Here is a 27,188-nt window from a genome sequence, read left to right on the forward strand (position 1 = left end):
GTATGTTCTGCAGAAATGACTAGCGTTTCGGTGATCTCGGTTCAGCATGTGTCCCGTTGCCTAGTAGGCACAGGATAGGCCACGAGCCTGATAACTTGTTCCACGCGTGAAGGCATCGACTCTTATTAGGCGCCAGTGCGTTGGTATAGCCAACCATGCTGCATTCACCTGGTTCCAAAGTTCTTCTGTGGTGGTTGACAATGGGTCAAAGAGCTGCACCCATCGTTTCACCATATCCCATACATTTTCGATTGGCGGCAAGTCTGGTGATCTGGCGGGCCAGGACAAAAGGCTGACATCCTGTGACACCAAGAAGGCACGTGTCAGGGCAGCAATATGTCGTCGTGCATTGTCTTGCTAAAAAGTGGCATCCGGGGTGTTGTGCAGAAAGGGTATGGATACGGGGCACAGAGTGTAATTCACGTAGTTCACACGGGTCATAGTGCTCTGCACACGCACCAAATGTGATTTGTGGTTGCACCCAACTGCACCCAACATGATAAGGTCTTGAGTTGGCGCTGTACGTCTTGTGCGAGTGCAGTCACTGTGATGCCGCTCCCTCTGTCTGCGGCGAACCGAAATGCGGCCATCATTTACAAACAAACAGAACCTGAATTCGTCTGAAAACGCTATCTGATGCTATTCCTGTCTCCAGTGACATTGTTCCATAACCATTGCTCTCTGACATGATTCTGTACGTTCGTGGCCGGCCGGAGTGGCCGAGCGGTTCTAGGCGCTACAGTCTGGAACCACGTGACCGCTACGGTCGCATGTTCGAATCCTGCTTCGGGCATGGCTGTGTGTGATGTCCTCAAGTTAGTTAAGTTTAAGTAGTTCTAGGGGACTGATGACCTCAGAAGTTAAGTTCCATAGTGCTCAGAGCCATTTGAACCATTTGTACGTTCGTCAAAGCAGGCGGAGAAGTGGACAACGCGCACATAACCCATGCCGTAATAAATGGCGACGGACTGTCATCCCTGATAGCGTACGATGTGTTACACTGTACCACTGTTGCGCCGGAGCCGAGGAGGAGGTAAATCTATCCTGCAATGCCATTCGAATGAGGTGTAGATCGTGTTGGGGAGTGGTCTGTATGCTGTCACCCGAACCATTTCGTCATGCTCTACGGCCTTCCGTGAACCATTCTGCACACACCCACTGCACTGCCGACACGCTTCGTCCCACGTGAGCAGAAATTTCTCGGATAGCTGCATCAAATTCTCTCATGCCAATAATGTGCCCTCTTCCAAACTCAGTCATTTGACGATGCGGTTCGCGCATATGTCTGTGAGGAATCCTGTAGGTCTGCTCAAGTCCCATTGGCCCGTTACCTTCGGTTTACAGTGACAACGAGAGCCGTAGGCAAATTTTACGGTGGGTGGTGTTGCGCCGTAATATCGATGTTGACCTTGAACCCGCTGTCCGACATAGTTGAAATGATAATTATTTCTGCAGAACATAATAATGTACATATGCTGAAAATATGAGCGTCCTACCTCTAATTGTTCAAGGTGTTATGTTTTGTTCTGAACGTTTAGATGACCCTGTTTTTTTCTCCTTTTTTTTGCGCCTGAAAATGGGATTTGCATCCCGAAAACGGATCATTTGTAAGATCTTATCCAGATAACGGATTTTTCAAGTACATGTGGAGCGCATTTATTCTGCGTGACAGAATGTTAGCAACAGTTGAGGATGCTCCGGAAAGAGTACACTGAGGTGACGAAGTCGTTGGATAGCGATATGCGTGTATATAGATGGCGGTAGTGTCACGTACACTACGCCCAAAAGGACAATGCGGCGGCGGAAGTGTCATTTGTACTCAGGTAAAATGGAAATGACCGTTTGGCGTCATTGGCCGGGACGCCCTTGCGGGACAGGTCCGGCCGCCTTGGTGCAGGTCATATTACACTCGCCGCCACATTGGGCGACCTGCGCTCCGGATGGGGATGAAATAATGATGAAGACAACACAACACCCCGTCCTTGAGCGGAGAAAATCTCCGACGCAACCGGGAATCGAACCTAGACCCGTAGGACGGCAATCATGTTGACCACTCAGCTATCGGGGCGGACTGTACTGAGGTGTTTCTTGTGAAAAGGTTTCGGGTGTGGTTATGGCCGCATAACGAGAATTAACAGATTTCAAACGCGGAACAGTAGTTGGAGCTAGACGCATGGGGCATTCCACTTCGGAACTCGTTAGGGAATCCGGTATTCCGAGATACGTAGTGTCAAGAGTGCACCGAGAACAAATTTCTGGTATTACCTACCTGTCACTATGGGCAACGCAGTGGCCGACGGCCGTCACTTACCGACCGAGAGCAGCGGTTTCTGTGTAGAGTTGTCAGAGCTAGCAGACAAGCAAAACTGCGCGAAACAACCGTAAATATCAAAGAACATTCTGTACAATACGAGCGATTGATTAGGCCACACAGATCGCCCGACATGAATCTCATCGAACATTTGTGTGACATAAAGAGGCCAGTTCGTGCACAAAATCCTGCATGGAAAAACTTTCGCCTTTATGGACTGCTACAGAGGGAGCATATCTCAGTATTTCTGCTGGAGACTTACTGAGAGCGTGCCACATCGAGTTGCTACATAACGTCTGGTAAAAGGAGGTCCAACACACGATGGGGAGTATCCCATGATTTTTGCCACCTCAGTGTATATTATGTCTTTGTGTACTGTTCGTCCATGGATTCGATCAGGAAAAATACTTTGAGATCCGCCTGTGACGGGAATAAGAGAGATGTGTGGGCTACACCCTTGGAAATTCATAACCGATGCTGGATAATTTCGATATTTCTGGTGATATCGGGGAGTTCATTCAAATGGATAATGAGAAATACACTGTTTTTGCTAAATCCCGTAGTTCTATTATGTTAGACAGAATATTAGCGAAAGCCCAGGATAAATCTGAATTCCGTCATCGTGATGATTCTGTCAGTACCATTGACGTAACTAACGCTAACAGTGAACAGAAACTTGTCAGGATGATAAATCTTCCCGCAGAGCTTGGACTACTACGACAGATTCTCTCCTTTGTGGACAAGTCAAAGGTATTGATTTCGGAAAGTGGCCTAATACATACGTAATTCAATGTTTCAATTTTAGGTCTATCGGAATGTTTGTTACATACGACCCGCGTCCCACATTCTTGTAGTCGGTTACAGAGCACACATACTATACGTTGGGCAAAACCTCAAATGTCACAATTGCAGTGAACCAAGACAAAGAGAGAACTGTCCACGGCTAGTGATTATTCTACGAAATAATCTTCATCAGCGGACAAGGTCTGAGGTGCAGGATTTGATCCACACAAGTAATGTTACGCTTAATATCGAGAATACTACCATGGAATCCATTGACCAATTACTTATTTTATCTGCGGGGGTATTCCCACCATTTGAATAAGGGTCAACAAAAAGTGAATTACTGACGAAACCAGACAATGCTGCTAATGTGTATTATATTACGAGTAGACTTCAGTTGTATAAGATCAGATGAGAACCCAAATTATGACTTCTCGCCAGAGTTAAAAACCTTAAAAGATAACTTAGACCTCACAGACACCTGGATCCACCTCCACTCTAGTCGTACGTCAGCAGGCAGTTTGCCAGTAGACTAGACAGATTTTATATCTCCAAAGACATGTTAAATAACCTAAAACCTTTACCGACCGCTTGGTATGTCACATAGCCGTTACACCGAACAGAAAACTTTTCTAGGGCGTGGCATGTGGCAGTTGAATGCGTCTATACTTGACGGAAAGACATTAAGGCAAGAAATTCAAAACATTTAGAGGAAATGTTTGGATAAACGAGAGAGGTATCGAGAAAGGGTGCTGTGTTGGACTCACTGAGAAATTCGCAAATAAAGCAGAGCATCATCCAGTCTGCATGAAATAATTCTTTTTCCCTTTTTGTTATTTTAATACCTTACGAAAGGTAGGCCAGCAGTGGTCTGTGTGCGCTACTCTTCGGCCACAGAATAACAGAAAACATGGAAACAGAAAAACAGACATACATGAATGGGAAAAACAGGAGACACACATAAGAAATGAAATGAGGACATTCACGGAAGGCACTGGTTGTACAACTAAGTTCAGTAGTGCAGACAAATGTTGTCAAACAGTTTCACATGTGAACGGAGAAGCACACTGAAGAAGAACACTGATGCACTTAGGCGAAGAGAACACTGCAGCATATTGGTGATGATCTTCTGCGCACTGAACACACTGATGAGAGGCGAGGGGGCTGCCACTGGGAGCAGAGGACAGGCAGGGGGAAGGAAGGGGGGCAAGCAGCCAACGGGTGATGGGAAGAGAGGGGAGGGAAGAGAGGGGGGAGAGGGTTATGTGGGGAAGCCCAGGGAAGGGGGAGGGAGTGGGAAATTGGGAGTGAGGAGGTGGGAGGGAGAAAGGAGGGGGAGGAGGGAGAGAAGGAGTCCTGGAGGAAGGGGAGGATTAAATCTGATAGGAGGGGTATATGGTAGGAACGAGAATATCATCAGGAAGGGGGAGTTGGCGGAAGCCACCTTGGGCAAGTGTGTGGAGAGTATGAAGATGGAGAGCAGGTGCGACGCAAGAGTACAGGCGCAGCAGCGAGTTGGGGTTGGAGAGGATGGGAGAGACAAGCGGGTGGGGAGGACCAAGCTTGTGGGAGGTGTAAAGGATACGTATCTGACGAAATAAATCGCACTGGAGGAGAAATACTCCGCAATATTACTTTATAACAAGAGAACAATACAGTCAACTGGACGCTCTGGCGGCCAACCTAAGTAAGATTAAAAGCAAACAATCCTGTCGGAAGTACATTCGCAACTGAGTATTGTGCCAGAGGTTGAAAATACCGCTTCAGTTGTAAATTTCTTTTATTTTCACACGACCGTGCATACCGGGCCTAGTACACGTCCACCGCGGCGTTCGGGGGCCACAGCACAGCTGTAACATCTGAAGATGGGCTTATAACCGCCGGAAACCGGTGGTGTGAAAATAAAAGAAATTTACAACTGGAGCGGTAGTTTCAGCCTCTGGTAAGATTAAAATAATTGAATCACAAATAACAGCAAAGGTTCCCAAAACTTTACCTGGTATTAAAGTAAGGGCTCAAAATATCGGTGTATTCGTCTACCGCATAATGAGCGAAACGAGAAGGGTCAACAAAAACTGGTTTTTAAGATTGTAGATGATGGCGCAAATGTACGAAGCACGATCTATGAGCTGGCCGGAATGGCCGTGTGGTTATAGGCGCTACAGTCTGGAACCGAGCGACCGCTACGGTCGCAGGTTCGAATCCTGCCTCGGGCATGGATGTGTGTGATGTCCTTAGGTTAGTTAGGTTCAATTAGTTCTAAGTTCTAGGCGACTGATGACCTCAGAAGTTAAGTGCCATAGTGCTCAGAGCCAGTTTGAACGATCTATGAATGTGTTGTGAGATATTAGAAGGATCTCAACTCAGCACCGAATGTAGAAGAGACATGGGCAGGTTACTTTTTAATCGTATCACACCGTGTCTTGAGTAAAGTAATAACGAAGAATTAATCGAAAGGATAACAAATGAGGACATTAAACGTATGATAATCGACTTTCCCAAGAGGAAAGCTGCTGTATTAGATGAATTGCCCGTCTCTTAGGAGGATAACTCAACGAAATGAACTCTTAGTAAGTAATGTCTTTTCCCCGCAATTTACAGAGGGTATGGTAGTTCTCATGTCAAAGTCTGCCCAGAGTAATAGGCTGGAAAATTTCCGTCCTCTTACGTTACTCAAGGCCGACTTTAAAATTCTAACGCGTGTTATAAACAACAGAATAAAACAAATACTCCGAAATGTAACTGGACCACACCAAGCCAATGCATCTACGGTGACGTCAATGATAAATATTTTAGCATAGTAGAGAGCTAGTGAGCATGTAACATGGAAATGCAAAACGAAATTAGCAATAGCTTTTCTTGATTTTAATAAACACCAGTTTTTATTTCAAACTATGGAGTTATAGGTTTTAGATAGCCAGTCATAAAACATAAAAAACTGTGTAGCAGACACAGGATCGAGGCTGGAGATTGATGGGGAACTGACATCTTGAGTGCCAATTGAACAAAGAGTATGACAGAGATGTACTCCCTAAGTGTCACCGTTCGTCATAGCATTATCTCTGTCGAACAAATTCCGTGGATCCCTACAATGTGTTCAGACAATATAAAAAGGGTGTGTCATTCTTAAGCATACGACGGGAGTGTGATTGTCAATTTCAGCGAAAAGGTTGACAACGTTAAACGAATAATGAAAAGGTACGAAGATGCAGCCGCTGGTGCACGACTCAGTTCAAACAAACCAAAAATAATGCTCCTAGGTTCCAAAAGTGGATATGTGGACCAGAACTGGCTACAGTAAACGAAAGAGCTTAAACGCTTAGACATCACTTTGCCCCAGAATTCGAAGGATATGATGAAAATGAACGGGGAAATGAAACTTAACAGCACTACGGCACACGACTGAAGAGCACATCATGCTGAGCTTTTATAGAATACGGGCAGTCACGTTTCTCCAAACGACGTATTTAGCAGAATACACCACATGCCTGAGATATTTACCTTTGCAACTATTATCGCAAATAAAATATTAGCCTTCACTTGTTGGTACGTCTTGAAAGGAAATATCTTTAAATTCAACTACAAGACAACTTTAAGACGACTCAAAGGCGGACCAGGCATCAAAGGCATCGTATCACAGTGCACAGCAATCTACACAGAACCTCCTCATTCGCCACCTTATCAATCCATCGAGTTTTCAACATTTGTCTATTGCACTACATCTAAAACGCTTCGATTCTCTTCTGTTTCGGTTGTCCACGCTTCACTACCAACGTGCTCGAAACGTACATTCTCAGAAATTTTTTCCTCAAATTAAGACCTATTTTTGGTACTAGTAGACTTCTCTTGGTCAGGAATGCCCTTTTTGCAGTCATAGTCTGCTTTTGATGTCCCCCTTGCTCCGTATGTCATTCGTTATTTTGCTGCCTCGGAAGTAGAATTCCTTAACTTCATCTGCTTCGTGACCGTCAATTCCGATGTTAAGTTTCTCGCTGCTCTCATTTCTGCTACTTTTCATTACTTTCTTCTTCCTTCGATACACTTTCAATCCATATTCTGTACTTCCTTTGACCAGACCATGTAAATCGTCTTTACTTTCACTCACAAGGTGAGGGCGCCAATTGTGAAATTCAGATCGATTCATACTGCGCATAATAAAAGCTCATGGCCAGAGGTGTAATGTGGCAAAGCACCAAGATGCACTTCTCAGCCGTTGTCGAGAAAATTGACAGTTAAAAGAAACCGTTGTTGTGAAATACTCTCGACGACTAGCAATTTTCTACAGCGTCGTGGCGCAGCGGTAAGCGCTCTGGTTCGTAATCCAAAGGGCGCCGGATCGAATCTCGCGCCATGCAATTTTTTTTTTATTATTAGTTTTTTGTAATTCAAATATATATATATATATATATAAAGTTTTAATGAATTGCTTATGCATGTTGGTGAAGGCGGATCGCTCTCCAATTTTACCGCCTCCATTTTTCCCTTTTTTTTTAAACAGGGTGTACCAAAGCTCTCCCGTCCGCACTGATTACCGAGCGAGGTGGCGCAGTGGTTAGCACACTGGACTCGCATTCGGGGGGACGACGGTTCAATCCCGTCTCCGGCCATCCTGATTTAGGTTTTCCGTGATTTCCCTAAATCGCTTCAGGCAAATGCCGGGATGGTCCCTATGAAAGGGCACGGCCGATTTCCTTCCCCATTCTTCCCTCACCCGAGCTTGCGCTCCGTCTCTAATTACCTCGTTGTCGACGGGACGTTAAACACTAATATCCTCCTCCTCCTCCGCACTGATTTTCGACAATGTTATAAGTTGCGCTAGGGACCGCATCTATCTTCTTTTGAAGTTAGCAGGCAACTACGCTCGTTTCGGCCCATTCAACATCTGTCATTCAAGTGTAACGAGCGAGTAACGGAGTTTATATTTCGTACCTGCCACAGCAAATTTGTGTTCGTGGGGTCTCTATTCTAATTCGAACGTTTGACTTACGCTATACGTATTCGTTTCGGAATATCGTTTCTACGTCTTCCGTTAACTATGCGTGGTTAACATTATGAAGACAATTAATAACATTTGTGAAATACAACTTTGTTTGCGGAAAACATTATGATGTTCGAAGTCGCCAGTTTTTCCACGACAAACGACTTTCAACAACTTATTATATGCATAATTGTTGCAACTGATTGCCGGGAATTATATATATATATTACCGCTGCGCCACGACGCTGTAGAGAGTTATTACTCGTAGAGAGTATTTCACTGCAACGGTTTCTTTTAACTGTCGATTTTCTCGACAACGGCTGAGAAGTGCATCTTGCCACATTACACCTCTGGCTATGAGCTTTTATTATGCGCAGTATGAATCGAATCTGAATTTCGCAATTGGCGGCCTCCCCTTGTCAGTATAGCAATGTCTTCAGCGAATTGTATCGTTGATACCCTTTCACTTTGAATTTTAATTCCACTCCTTTCTTTTATTTCCATAATTGCTTCTTCGGTGTACAAATGAAACAGTAGGGGCAAAAGAGTACATCCTTGTCTTACATCCTTATTAATCTTGGTCGTCCATTCTTATTATTTCCTCTTGGCTCTTGTACACATTGTATCTCCCTATAGCTTACTCCTATTTCTCTCAGAATTTTGATCTTCTTACAACATTTGACATTGTTGAAGACTTTTTCCAGGTCGACAAGTCCTATGAATGTGATTTTTCTTAAGTCTTGCTTTCACTATCAACCGCAACGTCCTATGAATGTGATTTTTCTTAAGTCTTGCTTTCACTATCAACCGCAACGTCAGAATTGTCTTTCGGGTGCCTTTACCTTTCCTGAAGCCAAACTGGCCATCCTCTAACACATCCCAAGTTTTCTTTTCCATTCTCCTGAATATTATTCTTGTAAGCAACTTATATGCATGAGCTGCTAAGCTGATTGTGCGGCAATTCTCGCGCTTGTCAGATCCTGCTGTGGATAACATTTTTCCGAAAGTCAGATGGTATGTCACCAGACTTATACGTTCTATACACCAAGGTGAATAATCGTTTTGTTGCCACTTCCCCCAATGATTTTAGAAATTCTGATGGAATGTTATCTATCTCTTCTGCCTTATTTGATCTTAAGTCGTCCAAAGCTCTCTTAAATTATGATTCTAATACAAGATTTCCCATTCCTTCTAAATCGACTCCTGTTCGTTCTCCTACCACATCAGACAAATCTCCCTCCTCATAGAGGATGTAACAGTGGTACTTTCGTTGCACTTTTGATGTTACCACAGGGGCTTCTAATTTCACCGAAGGTTGTTTAGACTTTCCTACATGCTGAGAAAGTCGTTCCCACAATCATTGTTTTTTCGATTTCTTCACATTTTTCATGCAGCCATTTCGTCTTAGCTTCCCTGCACTTCCTATTATTTTGTTTCACTTCTCAGTTACTTTCATTTCTCCTTTCCAGAATTTACCTGAACATTTTTGTACCTCCTTCTCTCATAGATCAAGCATTTCTTCTGTTATCCATGGCTTTTTCGTATTTATCTTCTTTGTGGCTATATTTTTCTTTCCTACTTCTGTGACTGCCCTTTTTAGAAACGTTCATTCCTCTTCAGCTGTACTGCCTGCTGAACTACTCATTATTGCTGTGCCTACAGCCTTGGAGAACTTGAAGCATATCTCGTCATTTCTTAGTACTTCTGTATCCATGTAAATAAGTTATACAAAACTGCAACCAGTCACTTTGTTTAATAATTATGTTTTATTCCATGAACCGGTTTTCGAAACTTCTCAGGTTCATCATCAGATCGTTTCAGAAAGTTACATATTATCTTTAACATATTGCTGGGTGCTGGCTCTATGAAAAAAAGATGCAACACACTTCGATGTATCGCCATGACTATAGCTCATCTGTCGATATGGATGTAATGTTAGTTTTTTACTTACTGCGACAGTATAGGCGGCCTTTTTTCGGTTAGTGTCTATCTGTCTGCCTCCATTTTGATGTCCACTTGTTATATCACTACACACACACTTCCACACAAACTACATTAATTTACACTCTGACAGCGAGACTTTTCCAGCATCCAGCATGCGCATTACAACTGTTGCTTGTAACAAAGATCTTGACAGAAAGATATGGCATAGGCCTACTTTCCACAGAGATGTAATTTATTCTTCTTTACATGTATTAAAATCGATATAAGGGCAAATATTTTAATCAGACTGGCAATAACATGAAAGCACAAAATAAATAAATTACTACAAGAACAAACTTCAGGTGATCTGATATCTTATTTCTATTAGTATATTACGTATAACATAGGCATTTTATAGCATTTTTTTAAAAATCATGATTGGCATTAACATGAATACTCAGGAATCAATGATGCAGAGTTATTGTATCTGCAGTGAGATGCAGCTGTCTCTATGACTAGGACCTTTATATTTAAATTTAAATTAATAACAAACCTTCAGATGAACTGTTGACTTATGTCTGCTGTTATGATAACATGATCTGTGGTATTAACAAGAGTAGATTCTGTTTATTTTAGCTAAAGGTGTATGTATAAAAGTTACAGTGATTGTAATGGACTAAAGCTGTTCGTATGGCTATACACTTTATATTTAAAAAACCATGAAACAAAGTTCTTTAACTGTTTACTTATTTTTATTCCCCAGATCGTGTGACACTATTCCTGAATTTTTTTCCAGTGGAGAGGTCACCATGACACTTTTTCAATTATCGGCCACATGTCCTGTGTGTACACGTTATGTTTTCCACTGGGGACTGAACTGCACAGTAACCCTGGGTTTGGTGTGGGGTGGCGGTAGGGTGGGTGGACTGCTGTGGCCTGTTGTGGGGTTGCGAACCACTGAGGGCTATGGCCTCACGAAACCACTCCTTCGTTTCTAGATCCCCGTTTTAATGCACAATACGCAATACACAAGCTGGAAACAGCCTTATAAAGAAAAGAATAAGAGGCCTCTTAAGAAGAAAAAGTTTGGTTTAGGAAATAGGAGTTTTTAGTTAATTTTAAGAAGTATTTTGTTAATTAAGGAAGGTATACGAATACAGCTGAAGGAAACTAGCGGATGGAGGCAATATCTGGTGAGCGTATGGACGGGCTGCAGGAGCGGATGTAGGAAAAGAAAGTAACCTGCTGAGACATTAAACCCACGTCTTCCATAGAACTATGAATCGAATAGTCATCAGGCATTTTTTAGAAGTCCGTTCTCTAGTTCTCGTTGGTTATAAGTTGTTGTTGTGTTGTTGTTGTGGTCTTCAGTCCTGAGACTGGTATGATGCAGCTCTCCATGCTGCTCTATCCTGTGCAAGCTTCTTCATCTCCCAGTACCTACTGCAGCCTACACCCTTCTGAATGTGCTTAGTGTATTCATCTCTTTGTCTCCCTCTGCGATTTTTACCCTCCACGCTGCCCTCCAATACTAAATTGGTGATCCCCCGATGTCTCAGAACATGTCCTACCAACCGATCCCTTCTTCAAGTTGTGCCACAAGCTCCTCTTCTCCCCAATTCTCCTCATTAGTTATGTGATCTACCCATCTAATCTTCAGCATTCTTCTGTAGCACCACATTCCGAAAGCTTCTATTCTCTTCTTGTCTAACAATTTGTCACAGTACAATAGCATATCATGTGACAGTGGAATCCACTTAACCGCATGCATGTGTATAATAACCGCGCTTAGCACAACCATAACTGGCCTTTTTAAGTTCATGTAGGGCGGCTTGTCCATGGAGTACACAAAACATGAATATGTTGATATGCTTTTGGTGCTGGGTACATCCGGTAACCCAGGTGCTGCTGCTACTGATAGTGCCTTTGCTGAAATGTGCTTTCAAGGGAGCCATCCAGATAAGAGTGTTTTTCGTCACCTCGAACAACGTCTTCGGAAAACTGATAATCTTCGTCCACAAGAAATAGACCGAGGTCGTACAAGGACTAGACATATTTCACAAGCAGAGGACCCAATTCTTGAAACTCTTGACCAGTCGCCTCGGCGAAGGACGATTGATATTGCAAATCAGTTACAGAGCCCTCAAAGACTTGTTGTTGGAGTGTTTCACGATGAAGAACGGCATCCGTATTATTACACATTAACTCAATACCAGCGCCTGGAAGAGCGCATTGGAGGAGTACACGTTAGTGAATGACTTTTGCATGAACTGAAAATAAGGAACATTTTACAAATAATACGATATTGCAGTGCCTGTGTTATTCCGATTGCAATGCAAAGTTCCTTTGGACATGCATGCATGTCGACAACCTGTACTCGTACATTCATTATGCAAGTTAGATGTTGTACTTGAAAGTCGCTTGCCCGGTATCGGCAGACAAATACGATATTACAGTGCCTGTGTTATTCTGATTACGATGTAAAGCTCCTTTGCACATGCATGCAAGTCAAATGTCTCGTTTGTAAAACGTCATGTGGGAAAAAAGGCCTGTCCGCTCCAACTTAAGTAATTCCGAGCTGTTTTGTCAAGTTTTTAGAAAATTCAGGAGACGTTCATCTGTTCAAGAATTTCTTCTAGCATGCTTCTAGCGCCTACTACTTACTTATCCTGTAGAAGGAATGCTTTTATCTCTGTCGTCTCGCAGACGATGCAGTAAACTGAACAGTAGCCTCCCTGCATGCTCACCATTCAATAAAGCTATTTCAACCCACGACGTGGCGAGCTAGTTGAACCTGTTCTTCTCCTCCAAATAGTTCTGTAAAAGCCCATTGGTCCACGGTTCCCCATAGCTCGTTTCACTGGGCCTCACTAAAATCGCCTCTCCCATATTCCCAGCACTCTTCAACTCAAAGCTTGCCCATAAGTCGAACTGATATACTCGGTATCATGCTAATTTCCAGGAGGTTAAGAAGAGGAAATGAAGTCAGTCCGTACAATCATTGCGATCTCAAGACTCATATTAAACGAATTAAACTCCCCTCCAGTTGCATAATTCAAGATTAGTAAATAAAAAAAAATAGAGCTGAAGTGCTTTCCGACAGTTGCCAAGCAAGAAAGATCCAATAGACCGGAATGCCACGGAACAGAAAGCAGTGTGAAAAGAGCAGCAGTGTATTGCAGTGTTTAGCACTGGGCGTGGCCATCTGTACTGCAGACATCGTCAGACATAGTCTGTTACATGTAAATGAAGGAATAACACTAGTAACGTAGCAATAGAAAAGTGTTGTAAATATAACTGAAATTTAAAAAAGTTTGTAATATTTATTGCGTAGGTTAGTAATAACGAATCAGTTGAGCGACTAATTGTGTAATAAAACAAAGTAACAAATATCAACTCCACAACAGGTGTAGCTAAAGATATACGTGCTTAGAAATTAGAACACTGTGTGTGAGTAGTTAAGAAAAGAAAGCTTACATGAAGGACTAAAAGTGGTAACAGACAAGGAATGATTATTGGGGTTCTGTGTAAAACAACAATTGTATTATATTTTGTTGTAAATTTGTTCGTTCAATGACTGTATCATGTGATTTCTGTTAATGGTTGAATAATTTAAGAATTTATGAGAATGGAAAAGGTTATTTTTTATCTCTAGTTTTCTTAATGACAATATACTCATATATATAATTTTGTATGTATATGCTCAAAAGGTGGCTATATTATTTCACATTATGTTGGATTACTTAAATAAAATCCCCATGCCAGACTAGCAAAGATTCATAATAGCTATAAATATATTCGTGTCACATATTTTAACAAACTACCTAAAATGTCCACTCAAATACCCTGAATAAATTCAAAAGTGTAATAACTAAATGTGTAACGAACAAAGCCTACTATACAGTGAAAGAATGTGAAGAATATGTAATAGATGATTCGGTGTTTCGAGATGAGACTATTCTAAATTATGAAGTGTGATATTTTATGAAGGTACCAGTCTGGTATGTTGATTCACTGTGCCATATTGTATAAGGCAATATAGAGATATAATTTATGATTATTATAATTGTACACACAGAATTTAGATACAAAGAGACTAATATGATATGCCGATTCATTGTGGCATACTGTATTTGGTTTGCAAAAAGTGACCAGTTTGTGTTACGAAGTACTTTTCTGAAGTAGTTTCTCACGTAAAAGCCTCCTTGCAACATAATTAAGCAAGGATAATTGTAAAATAACTGTAATGCTATAAATATAAAACATATGACGACACCAATTACACATAAATATATTCAGAGGTGAGACGTTCGAGACAACATCACATGATCACAAGAGGGGGTGGAATATGTGAAGCTGTCACTAAAATGTGATATAGAGCTTTCCTCTTTCCTATGCTCTCTTTTTCCTTGTTTCTGCTTTATTTTCGTGATACACTGAACGGTGTATTTCGAGATAAGCTCTGTAAATTAATTTTTTGTAGAGCTGTGCTTCTGTTTACATCATGTATCGGTCGTGAATATAACTGTTATTTTCATGTATTATGATGTCGTATGTTTTCATGTTTATTTTCCATAATCAGAGTAAAGTGATGCTATACAGTTTTATGGAACTGTAAATCATCGTATTTAGAATTTTTGAAAGTGTAATGTGAAGCGAGATGTGTTGAGCGGTATAGAAACGTATCGATAGATCGATGAGGAAAACACAAAAAAAGAATCGGGAGCGAGAACAACAAGATTACTGTGGTGCCGTGTGAGTGCTAATATATGTTGTGTCCGCGATCGACGTGAAATAACTGTTTGGACAGTGATATGTTTTGTAATTTCGGTATGTATTGCAGACAAGAAATAACTATACGTTTCGAGTTGCTTGTTATTCTGAAGTGCTGTTCGGTACATTAAGCTTGAAAACTATGATGTGCAGACCGCTAAAATGCGTGAACGCTGTCAGTGTGCTGTTTTGATTATAGACAGCACAGACTATTTAATGGATACTGCGGACTGAGAAATTAAACAGAAATATGACAGCGCATTCCAGAGTCACGAATTTATGTTAAAAACTGTAATCGAGAATGCACGGTGTACGGATTCCCGCCAGACTGCAGTCATTGGTGACGTTTGTGGTCAGCATGGCTTGTTTGATGCATGCCGCGGACTGTTAATTCAAATTAGATAGATATTGCTGTTCCTTGTTACTGTGGACGGTTGTACTGGGAAACGTGCCGATTCGCGATCGAGCAGAAAAACTATGAAACTCAAACTGTTATTAGTAACGGAAAACAAACCCATGACGACGGGATTCGTTGCGTGTTATTTGAAAGAAGAGTGTCTTAGTTTTATCGATGCAAGCAAATGCGCTAAGATAGCTAATTCTACAAACATAGCACATTCCAGCTAGATTCACAACGGACAGCTACGATCTAGAGGAACAGCAAGACGATGATAATTGCGGGACAGCACGCTCAAGGATTACGTACGAGCAATGCGTACGTCAACGAGTCACCGACAGCAGTATCTAAGATTAGATTAGATTCCATTCAGTTTTCGTTGCATAGACCGAAAAAAGATATGACTGTCGTGGATGTGGAACACGTCAGAAAGTACAACAAAAATAAAAAAATAAAACATTTGAATATATTACTTACTACCTTAGTAATTTGTCGGAGATTGTCAAAACAGGCGAATAAATTCCAGTAAACTGGAACTGCTAATATTTACAGAATTAATACACTGTCAGAAAGAAACATTGTTATGCACTTTTAATGAATTTATCCTCCCCCCATGAACCATGGACCTTGCCGTTGGTGGGGAGGCTTGCGTGCCTCAACGATACAGGTAGGTTAGAAAATTTAAAAAGGGAAATGGATAGGTTAAAGTTAGATATAGTGGGAATTAGTGAAGTTCGGTGGCAGGAGCAACAAGACTTCTGGTCAGGTGAATACAGGGTTATAAATAGAAAATCAAATAGGGGCAATGCAGGAGTAGGTTTAATAATGAATAAAAAAATAAGAGTGCGGGTAAGCTACTACAAACAGCATAATGAACGTATTATAGTGGCCAAAATAGACACGAAGCCCATGCCTACTACAGTAGTACAAGTTTATATGCCAACTAACTCTGCAGATGACGAAGAAATTGAAGAAATGTATGATGAGATAAAAGAAATTATTCAGGTAGTGAAGGGAGACGAAAATTTAATAGTAACTGGTGACTGGAATTCGACAGTAGAAAAAGGGAGAGAAGGAAACACAGTAGGTGAATATCGATTGGGGCTAAGAAATGAAAGAGGAAGCCGTCTGGTAGAATTTTGCACAGAGCATAACTTAATCATAGCTAATACTTGGTTCAGGAATCATAAAAGAAGGTTGTATACATGGAAGAATCCTGGAGATACTAAAAGGTATCAGATAGATTATATAATGGTAAGACAGAGATTTAGGAGCCAGGTTTTAAATTGTAGGACATTTCCAGGGGCAGATGTGAACACTGACCACACTCTATTGGTTATGAACTGTAGATTAAAACTGAAGAAGTTGCAAAAAGGTGGGAATTTAATGAGATGGGACTTAGATAAACTGACTAAGCCAGAGGTTGTACAGAGTTTCAGGGACACCAAAAGGGAACAATTGACAGGAATGGGGGAAAGAAATACAGTAGAAGACGAATGGGTAGCTCTAAGGGATGAAGTAGTGAAGGCAGCAGAGGATCGAGTAGGTGAAAAGACGAGGGCTAGTAGAAATCCTTGGGTAAAAGAAGAAATATTGAATTTAATTGATGAAAGGAGAAAATGTAAAAATGCAGTAAAGGAAGCAGGCAAAAAGGAATAAAAAAGTCTCAAAAATGAGATCGACAGGAAATGCAAAATGGCTATGCAGGCATGGCTAGAGGACAAATGTAAGGATGCAGAGGCTTATCTCACTAGGGGTAAGATAGATACAGCCTACAGGAAAATTGAAGAGACCTTTGGAGAAAGGAGAGCCACTTGTATGAATATCAAGAGCTCAGATGGAAACCCAGTTCTAAGCAAAGAGGGGAAAGCAGAAAGGTGGAAGGAGTATGTAGAGGGTCTATACAAGGGCGATGTACTTGAGGACAATATTATGGAAATGGAAGAGGATGTAGATGAAGATGAAATGGGAGATACGATACGGCTTGAAGAGGTTGACAGAGCACCGAAAGACCTGAGTCGAAAAAAGGCCCCCGGAGTAGACAACATTCCATTAGAACTACCGACGGCCTTGGGAGAGCCAGTCCTGACAAAACTCTACCATCTGGTGAGCGAGATGTACGAGACAGGCGAAATACCCTCAGACTTCAAGAAGAATATAATAATTCCAATCCCAAAGGAAGCAGGTGCTGACAGATGTGAAAATTACCGAACTATCAGTTTAATAAGCTACAGCTGCAAAATGCTAACGCAAATTATTTACAGAGGAATGGAAAGCTGGTAGAAGCCGACCTCGGCGAAGATCTGTTTGGATTCCGTAGAAATGTTGGAACACGTGAGGCAATACTGACCTTACGACTTATCTTAGAAGAAAGATTAAGGAAACGCAAACCTACGTTTCTAGCATTTGTAGACTTAGAGAAAGCTTTTGACAATGTTGACTGGAATACACTCTTTCACATTCTAAAGGTGGCAGGGGTAAAATACAGGGAGCGAAAGGCTATTTACAATTTGTACAGAAACCAGATGGCAGTTATAAGAGTCGAGGGTCATGAAAGGGAAGCAGTGGTTGGGAAGGGAGTGAGACTGGTTTGTAGCCTCTCCCCGGTGTTATTCAATCTGTATATTGAGCAAGTAGTAAAGGAAACATTAGAAAAATTTGGAGTAGGTATTAAAATCCATGGATAAGAAATAAAAACTTTGAGGTTCGTCGATGATATTGTAATTCTGTACGAGACAGCAAAGGAGTTGGAAGAGCAGTTGAACGGAATGGACAATGTCTTGAAAGGAGGATATAAGATGAACATCAACAGAAGTAAAACGAGGATAATTGAATGTAGTCGAATTAAGTGGGTGATGCTGAGGGAATTAGATTAGGAAATGAGACAATTAGAGTAGTGAAGGAGTTTTCCTATTTGGGGAGCAAAATAACTGATGATGGTCGAAGTAGGGAGGATATAAAATGTAGACTGGCAACGGCAAGAAGAGCGTTTCTGAAGAAGAGAAATTTGTTAACATCGAGTATAGATTTAAGTGTCAGGAAGTCGTTTCTGAAAGTATTTGTATGGAGTGTAGCCATGTATGGAAGTGAAACATGGACAATAAATAGTTTGGACAACAAGAGAATAGAAGCTTTGGAAATGTGGTGCTACAGAAAAATGTTGAAGGTAAGGTGGGTAGATCACGTAACTAATGAGGAGGTATTGAACAGGATTGGGGAGAAGAGAAGTTTGTGGCACAACTTGACCAGAAGAAGGCATCGGTTGGTAGGACATGTTCTGAGGCATCAAGGGATCATACATTTAGTATTGGAGGGCAGCGTGGATGGTAAAATTCGTAGAGGGAGACCAAGAGATGAATACACTAAGCAGATTCAGAAGGATGTAGGTTGCAATAGGTACTGGGAGATGAAGGAGCTTGCACAGGATAGATTAGTGTGGGGAGCTGCATCAAACCAGTCTCAGGACAGAGCCACAACAACAACAACAACAATAAATTTATCATACAAAAAACACCTAATCTTGACTTTTGTGAGCAAGTGCTGACAGGACTAAAATCTAACAGACATTTTTACATAAGCTGGTCTAACAGCCTCTTTTAAGATATTCATCTATGGAGTAAGAGGAGTTGCCTATCTAACAGTCTTTCAAACTCTGTTTAAACCGTGCTTTACCTGAAACCAAGTTTTTAATGGATGCTGGCAATTTATTGAAAATGTATGTTCTTGAATACTAGACCCCTTTTTGGACCAAGGTAAGTGGTCTTAGGTCTTTACGTAGCTTGTTCTTATTCCTAGTATTGATACTATATATTAAGCTATAGGTTGGGAATATAGATATATTATTTGCAACGAATTTGGTTAAGGATTACATATACTGAGAAGCAGTGGTTAGAATACAAAGTTTTTTGAGCAGTGTTCTATATGATACTCTTGAGCTTACACCTCAAATGATTCCTATTACACGCTTTTGCACGCTAAAAACTTTTGCTGAGTTTGAGGAGTTATCCCAGAATATGATCTCATGTAACACACTAAATGAATGTAAGCAAGATTTTTTTTATATTTATATCTCCTATATCTGACATTTTTCTCACTGTTGATACAGACTTGTTTAGCTGCCTCAGAAATTTATGTTATGCCTTTCACAACTGTGTTTATTATCGAGTTTTAATCGCAGAAATGTAACACTGTCTACCTCTTCAATCTGGATATCTTCATATGTTATACATATGCTGGAAGGAAATCTCTTACAGGTTCTGAACTGCATATAATGGGTCTTTTCAAAGTTTAATGACAGTGAATTAGCTTGATTGATTAGCAGATATTTCTAAATCTGTACTTGACTTGCTACTTATTGTAATGTTTGCATCCTCTGCAAACAAAACAAACTTAGCATCTGGCAATGTAACAGACAAGAGGTCATCAATGAACACAAGAAGAAACACTGGACCCAAGATGGAATTTTGAAGAACACCACATACAAATAATTCCCAGTCAGTTGAAGACTGACTGCTCACAGCACAGGTATTTCACAACAGCACCCTTTATGAAATACTACGTCTGTTGCAAAGCTTCTGAATGCTGCTCTGAGCAAAATGTATTAACATCGATATTCTTGAAATCAAAACAGTTTCTGACAAATGTGGCAATTCATCCGTTCTCCGTATTTTCTCTACAGAAGTAATAAGCTAACCTGAATCTTGTAACATTCAACTTATGCTAGAGGTCACATGATGTTCTGAAAGGCAGATTATATGAACTGGTTTGCTCAACTCTAATTCTTATACACAAATAAGCAACTCATTAAGCTCACCCCTTAGTTCTCAGGTATTCAGATGCAATAAGAATAACTGATTTTGTGTGCTGGCTAAAATACAGCTGGATGAACCTAATTTTTCTGTAAATTTTTGAGTATCTCTAGTGTCAATTAGAGGCTGTCTGCATGAAATGTGTACATTAAAATTTGTTTTTTGGTTGCATGGTTTATCAATGTGAACGTCATTTTCAGCCTGTTTCTGAACATCATTTATTTCTGCCCTCTCTACCCTAAAAAACTGCTGGTCTGCCCTTGTAACCACTGGTACTTCACCACTTGTAATAGTGCCCCCACTTAAGTTACTTGCTGCTAGCCCAGACAATTTTCACTTTTCTTTCATTTTGGGGTGAAGCTCACGCTTAGTATAGTCTCACCTGATGGCAAAGTAAACAGAACCCACATCAATATGAGACCCCATACCTGATACAAGCAGCCATTCTACCTCTAAATTAACTTTCCTAACAGAAGAGTCTAAATGAGGTCTGCCATGACGCCTCAGAACAGACACAGGCCCAACACTAGTACGTCTCATTACTAAAGCTGTCTACACCAGGTCACTCTCCATTTAATAATTAGGGTTCCTGTCTATGCTGTTACTGCCCGCTCACTATTATCACAGTGTCTTCCTTTGTGAAATCTTTGAAGAGTGAACCTACATCCTCTATCACCTGACCCAGACTTGCACTAGGTTTAAGAAAACTTGTGACCTGGTAACCTGACCCTAGTTCCTCCTGCAACAGTTGGCCAACTACATAACAACAAAACTTTGTTCTTATTCACAGCCTTTTTTGACTTCTTACTTTTTAAACACTGTTTGAAAGTTTGTTGCGCCCTGTCTTCTCCTTCATCTACCTGTGTCTCATCAGTTTCCAACTGTGACAACAGAGTAAACCTGTTTTCCACATTCACAGTAACAGTGTCTGAGAAAGTACTATTTCTTCTATAACCTGCTATCACTTCCTACCTTTCTTTTCCCTTACTCCCCCTTAACCTTTCGAGATCTTGTTTTGCTTTATCTAGTGCCGCCTGACAGGGAGCAATATTCTGCTCCTGTTCCACTGTCTTCCTATCTATAGGGTTAATCATGGTGATATGGTGAACAAACAAATTGGGTCTTGTAGAAGACAAGAAACTGTTTATTTAAACAAAATAAAAACACTCTCCTTTCAGAAAATACATAAGTAACGCATTAACAGTACCATATCCGCTTTAAGGCACTACAAAAGTTAAAAAACAATACTTATTTTTATCAATGGGTGAAATGGTGAACTTATTTCCCCTGCTTTTTGCCACATACGTCACACATAGATTCATATTTGTAACAGTCTTTATGCAGCCAACATTGGCAGCTAATACATTTGATGATGATGTTTGATTCGTGGGGCGCTCAACTGCGCGGTTATCAGCGCCCATACAAATTCTCAACCTTTCCTCATCCCAGTCTCGCCATTTTCATGAATGATGATCAAATGATGAGGACAACACAAACACCCAGTCATCTCGAGGCAGTAATACATTTGATCTAATCCACATCCTTTTTAGTGCAACTGTACAGTTCACCGCACCCTACACAACAACATCGTCTTGCAATTGGATATCCAGCGACGAGTCGGATTAGGTGTCAGTGGTAGACGCTTTTCGTTTCTTACGCTGCTTCTTTTTGATAATTCCTTTGGTACTCCCTTTGGTTACGGTTTTTCCTTTGGTTACGGTTTCTCCTTTGGTCCTCTTTCTAGTATTTACTCTACTCTGCAGTGACTCATTTTGCCGTTTGCTGTTTCGCAGGTTGTCGATGTTTTCTGGAGAAGTCAAAACCTCAGCTAAAGCTCTGGACTTCTACCTTGCAGATGCAACTTTGTCTAGGATAGGTATCGGTGAAATATGGTCCAAGGGATTGCCATGGGTTATTTGAGATTCTTCTGTTGCCACTGTCGAGGTCATATCTGTTGCGTCTGATGAGCTACGGTCGCAGGTTCGAATCCTGCCTCGAGCATGGATGTGTGCGACGTCCTTGGGTTAGTTAGGTTTAAGTAATTCTAAGTTATAGGGGACTGATGACCTCAGATGGTAAGTCCCATAGTGCTCAGAGCAATTTGAACCATTTTTTGAGCTTCTAATGAAGACTGCATGTTTTCCTGTTGATTTTCCACCCCTTGCGAACAGCCCAGTTGTGGCGAAGCTTGTATGTGTTCAAGTCCCTGATCGTTATCTACGACTGCAGTTGCTTCTTCCGAGGGATTAGGTATCTCCTGCCAGTGCGAACAACTTGGTCGAGGTGAAGTAGGTCTGTTTTCATGTCGTTCGTTGTTTTCCTGGTGTTGATCTGAAGCTGATTTTCAAAACGCGTATTCGGAGATGACATCATGATTAAACGAGATGATTCCTGTGCTTCTGAACCCCGCTATTGTATTCTCTGTAGTAGCTGCTTGTACCCCTGCCTTTGTAAGCAGTCCTTCAAACACTAGTCGGGAAATTTTTCTATTTGGATTCATTTTAATGTACGAATTGCAGGCATTGTAATAAAAGGATGTCAGAGCTTTAAAAAATGCTCTGTCTAGTGGCTGCAGATAGCGTGTGCTGTGGCTGGGTAGACAGAGCAAAATTATGTTTTTCTCTTCTGCAAACTCTGATGTATCCACGCTGCTACAATGTGAGCTATGTCCATCCAAAATGAGCACGACTGTTCCCTCAGGCGTCCTCGGTGCAAAATGGTTCCTTAGCCACAGAATAAAAATATCAGTTGTTACGTATACCGACTTTTGTGACATGAAAATCGTGGAACCCGGTGACATACGGTCCTTGTACTCGGCCTTTCAATTTTTTCTCTTCAAAACACAAGCTGCCATTGCAGCAAGCGATTACAGGTATGGGTTCACCCTTTTCACCCTATGTTATCGCTGGAACGCTCTTAGACCCCTTTGCTACCAACACGAAAACTGGTCTATTATTCAGCTGAAGTCCGGACTCATCGACGTTGAATATATTTCCCTGCTTATCAAGGAGGTTTTGCTCTACCAAGAAGTTCTGTAGCAATGAAAAATAGTCTGAAACGTTTTTCGTACTTAAACCCCTTGACCGTGCTTGTAAAACTCCTTCCGATTTGCGGATTGAGAGCTCCGGATTTCTTTTTAAGAATAAATGTAGACAGTCCATTTCAACAATTTGCTTTTCTCGGTTTAATTTGTGATGTCGGTTATATTTCTGAGGTAGTTTCTAAGCCATGGTACGTACTTCTGTTCCTTGTCGGTGCAAATCCGAAGTTTTGTAATTTTATGATATGTTTTACCAACTTTTTCTCACATTATTGTGTTAGTATGTAACGCCGGAAATGCATATCCTCCTATTTCCATCTATTGTACTATAAATTTTTCCTTATTTTGTTACCTGAATATATGACAAATGGCTCAAATGGCTCTGAGCACTATGGGACTCAACTGCTGAGGTCATTAGTCCCCTAGAACTTAGAACTAGTTACACCTAACTAGCCTAAGGACATCACACACATCCATGCCCGAGGCAGGATTCGAACCTGCGACCGTAGCGGTCTCGCGGTTCCAGACTGCAGCGCCTGAATATATGACATTTCTGTGTCTTTGTATATTGTAATTGTTTTACTATTTGTATATACATGCATTTATGTCGATGTATAATTGGTTTATTTTGTAAATACTATTTGTATTTTTACGCTGGGTCTTGCCTAGGGAAAACTATGCTATCGAACGAATACATCGATAGGTCGTGTGGAGAATCAAAGTGTTTAAGATCTTTGGTAGTGTTAACTCTGCCGCGTGGAGCGCAGTCAGAGCAGAGCAGAGTCTGGCTGGAGTAGGGCGGTGGAGCAGGTGTGTTGAGTGACGCTCCCACGAGTTGCCGCGCTTCCGGGGTTTGGCAGCATGTAATTGTGCTCGACTTGCTATGTTAGTTTCTGACATTGTGTCGCGGACGGGTAGCATTAGCTGACGCACATCAAGAGCCCGTTCGCCTAGTGACCATGTCGAGAAGAAGGCGCGCCAACATCCAGCATCTGCAAAGGCCGACAATGAGTGACCGTCGCCACCTCCTCTATCGACGACTTCAAACCTTCAATCAACCAACAAGGAAGACTGGAAGCACGTAAAGGTTTAGAATTGTGTGGCAGACCTCAGCTTTTCAAACTGTTAATTTTTCTCACTAAATTACAGCAACGTAGCATGAACCTTTGTTGCTCATTGTCCCAATTGCATTACCAAGCAGGGTCCCTTCCTTTTCCGGAACGAACCCGAGTGTCGTTGAAATTCAAACGCCAGCATTAAAGTAATATCATTCCACTTCACTGCTTTAATTTCAAAGTTCAGTTAAAGTATTCATAGCTGACTACAATATTTCGATTACACAAGCACAAATTAAGAGTGCGAGTTTTGTTACCGTATTTTAGCTTACTTGTGACTGCAGCTCAGCTTGGTACGTACTAAATTTTACTATTGGTAATTGTTCAGAATCATTTAATTCAAGTTCAAAGTTAAATCTCTTATTTCTAAATTGCGTAGATTCAAGTAGTTTTTGAAATGACTGTTGAGGTAGCCCAAGACTAACCGTATTTTACTGAATTTCGATGTGCTTCAGAAACAAAGCTCACTATTAATTTCAGTTACTAAATTAACTTTCAATTTTCTGGTCTTATTAATTCTTTTGCTAAATTACATCAGAGTGTAGCGAAATTTATTACTTCTAACAAACTTTCAGTTTTCACACTACACGTGTCAACCTTCAGTTGCCACGCTTCTAGTGCTAATTATATGTGTAATAACCTTTCTTTTTCAGTTACTATAGTAATTGTCCATAGGATTGGCGACCGTAATTTCCCCCAAATCTCAAATATATAATTAACGCTAGTTAATTGTTAACGTAACGGCCGCACATTTGGTTTCTTTATTAACTTTACCCCTTTTCAAAATTAATTTCCACCAGTTTCATTTGCATTTTTCCTTTCATTTAGATGTAACCCCTTCCTCCCTCTTTACCGACAGATTAACTTCGGTGACGATTGCTTTTCCCAAATTTCCATTAGGTATATGCGGTTTAATTTTTCACTGTCATTAAGGTCGATAAGTGAGGAGGAGGTTACAAGTACAGGCCGCCACCCAAAGGTTTTTTCGTAAGCACCCGTTTGCTAAACGTCTCTTCAGCGTTGACCATGGAATGTGAAACTCCTTTGATGCTTTATTCTGGCTCATTCCATTTTGCACCGCTTATACGGCATCGTTAAGTTGCTCCTAAGTCCAATCAGCACGGCTGGATTCTTTTTGTCTTTCGTAAAATGTAGGCATGGCAGTAGTTAGAACATTAACTTTTTTAATCACTGACAAACCAAACTGTACTCACAAAAAATATATAAAAACTAATTTTTAAATTAACGATTGTATTAAGACGTCGGATAAAACAGAATATAACTATCGCATGAGATAGGAAACGCTAACATTTCATGACTTGTCAAAAACCCCGGCCGGGATGTACCTAAATAAAAGCTTTACACTTAACACATAAGAAAAGTCCTTCACCGTATCACCCCTGCTGGAGTTCACCATTTCTCCAATTTTCTGTGGGTGAAAAGGTGAACAGCACGGCAAGACGTTCAAAACACTAGACGCAACGATTTCTAGGTTATGTAATACATAAGCAGTATAAGAAGGCAGAATATATCAAAAAATACCCTGTGGACTACTCTGCCTGAAGTAACATCTACACGTGCATGCAGCATATAAAAATTATTTACTATCGAAAATAGTTTTGCAAAAAGTACTTACGGTTTTTAAAACGGAGCTGGTTTTCAACACGTGCAGAATGCACAGATGATCAGAGACTGTTGGTATGCAGACATACAGAGACATCTCTTTAACCAGTAAAAAATTAAAGTAATTCACCATTTCACCCGATTCACCATATCACCCTGACTTATCCTACAGCAAATCCTACACAACCAATGAACCTTGTTTATTTCCTCAATTCCCACGCCGATACAGTCACCCACATGAAAGAAAATGGAAACTGACTCTGAAAGTCATAAAATCTCAACCCTCGTGAACTGTTGTGTTTATTTTTTTCTCTGCATGGTATTTTGTTTTTGCTCCAATTCTCTTGCGGATTATTGTATACAAAGTAATTGTGCAGTGTCCGCAATTACATTAGCAAACAGTAACGTACCACGACCTGCACAATGTGCTTAGTGAATAAATTTATCAGGCGGTAACATTTTTGATTTCTATGGTTTTACGAGTGTTGGTTTCAGTTACCTAAAAAAGTGTGTATATGAGAAATCATGGGAGACATATCAGAATTCCTCTAATTTTTGCCGTTTCTAGTTAGATTAATATTCTAGGGCCTCCGGTTTTGTCACATTACAGAGTAATGACTACTGAGGCGTGCATCTCTTAGCCCGAAGCTAATCAACGAGTGCGAATGTCATTCCTCAAGGCTCCAAGAATATTGCAATCCCATGGTGAGGGTTTCTAGCGGAACTTTTGCAGCATACTCGAAACAGCCGGCCAAATACAAACGAGTAGGGGTTTATTAATCGTCGACAAATCAAACGTACGGCGAATGACGGTACCCTTAAAGGAAATGGCAGTAGGGGACAGGAAAGGACACCAGGTGCACTCAGCACGCTGAAGCGACTTTTCCAGCAGCCATTGCGGTAACAGGTTGCAACAAACTCCAAAAAGTGGCACACGTTGGAACAAATGATGCCTGTTCTTTGGGCTCCGAAGTCACTCTTGAGTCATTCCAGCGACTGGTACAGAACGTTGAGAAGACCAGCCCTGCGCGTGGAGTTTCAACGATGCTCACAATTTGCAGCATTGTCCCCAGAACTAATCGTGGCTCTTTGATTCTGTGTCGAGTGAAAGCACTGATCCAGACATGTCGAAAGTTCTGTGACAAGCCAGACTAAGACTTCCTGGACTGGCGCGATAGGGTTGATAACTGTAGGGTGCCCAAAAAAAATAGGTCAGGTGGGCACGACACATCAGAGGCTACTACTCAGGTTGCTAACTGTGTGTGGGGTGCACACGAGGGTTTTTTAGATTAGGCGACTCTCCATCCAATCCAGTTAACGATAGCTGCAGGAAACCCAGAAGCATCAGTGTAAGATAGAAAGAAATGCCTCTCGCCGGTTAGAGTATTATAACACAAATGGTAAACTGCCGAAAAATTCACAACAAAGTAGCACATT

This window comes from Schistocerca serialis, chromosome 1, assembly GCF_023864345.2.
Source record: "Schistocerca serialis cubense isolate TAMUIC-IGC-003099 chromosome 1, iqSchSeri2.2, whole genome shotgun sequence".
Classification (NCBI taxonomy): Eukaryota; Metazoa; Arthropoda; class Insecta; order Orthoptera; family Acrididae; genus Schistocerca; species Schistocerca serialis.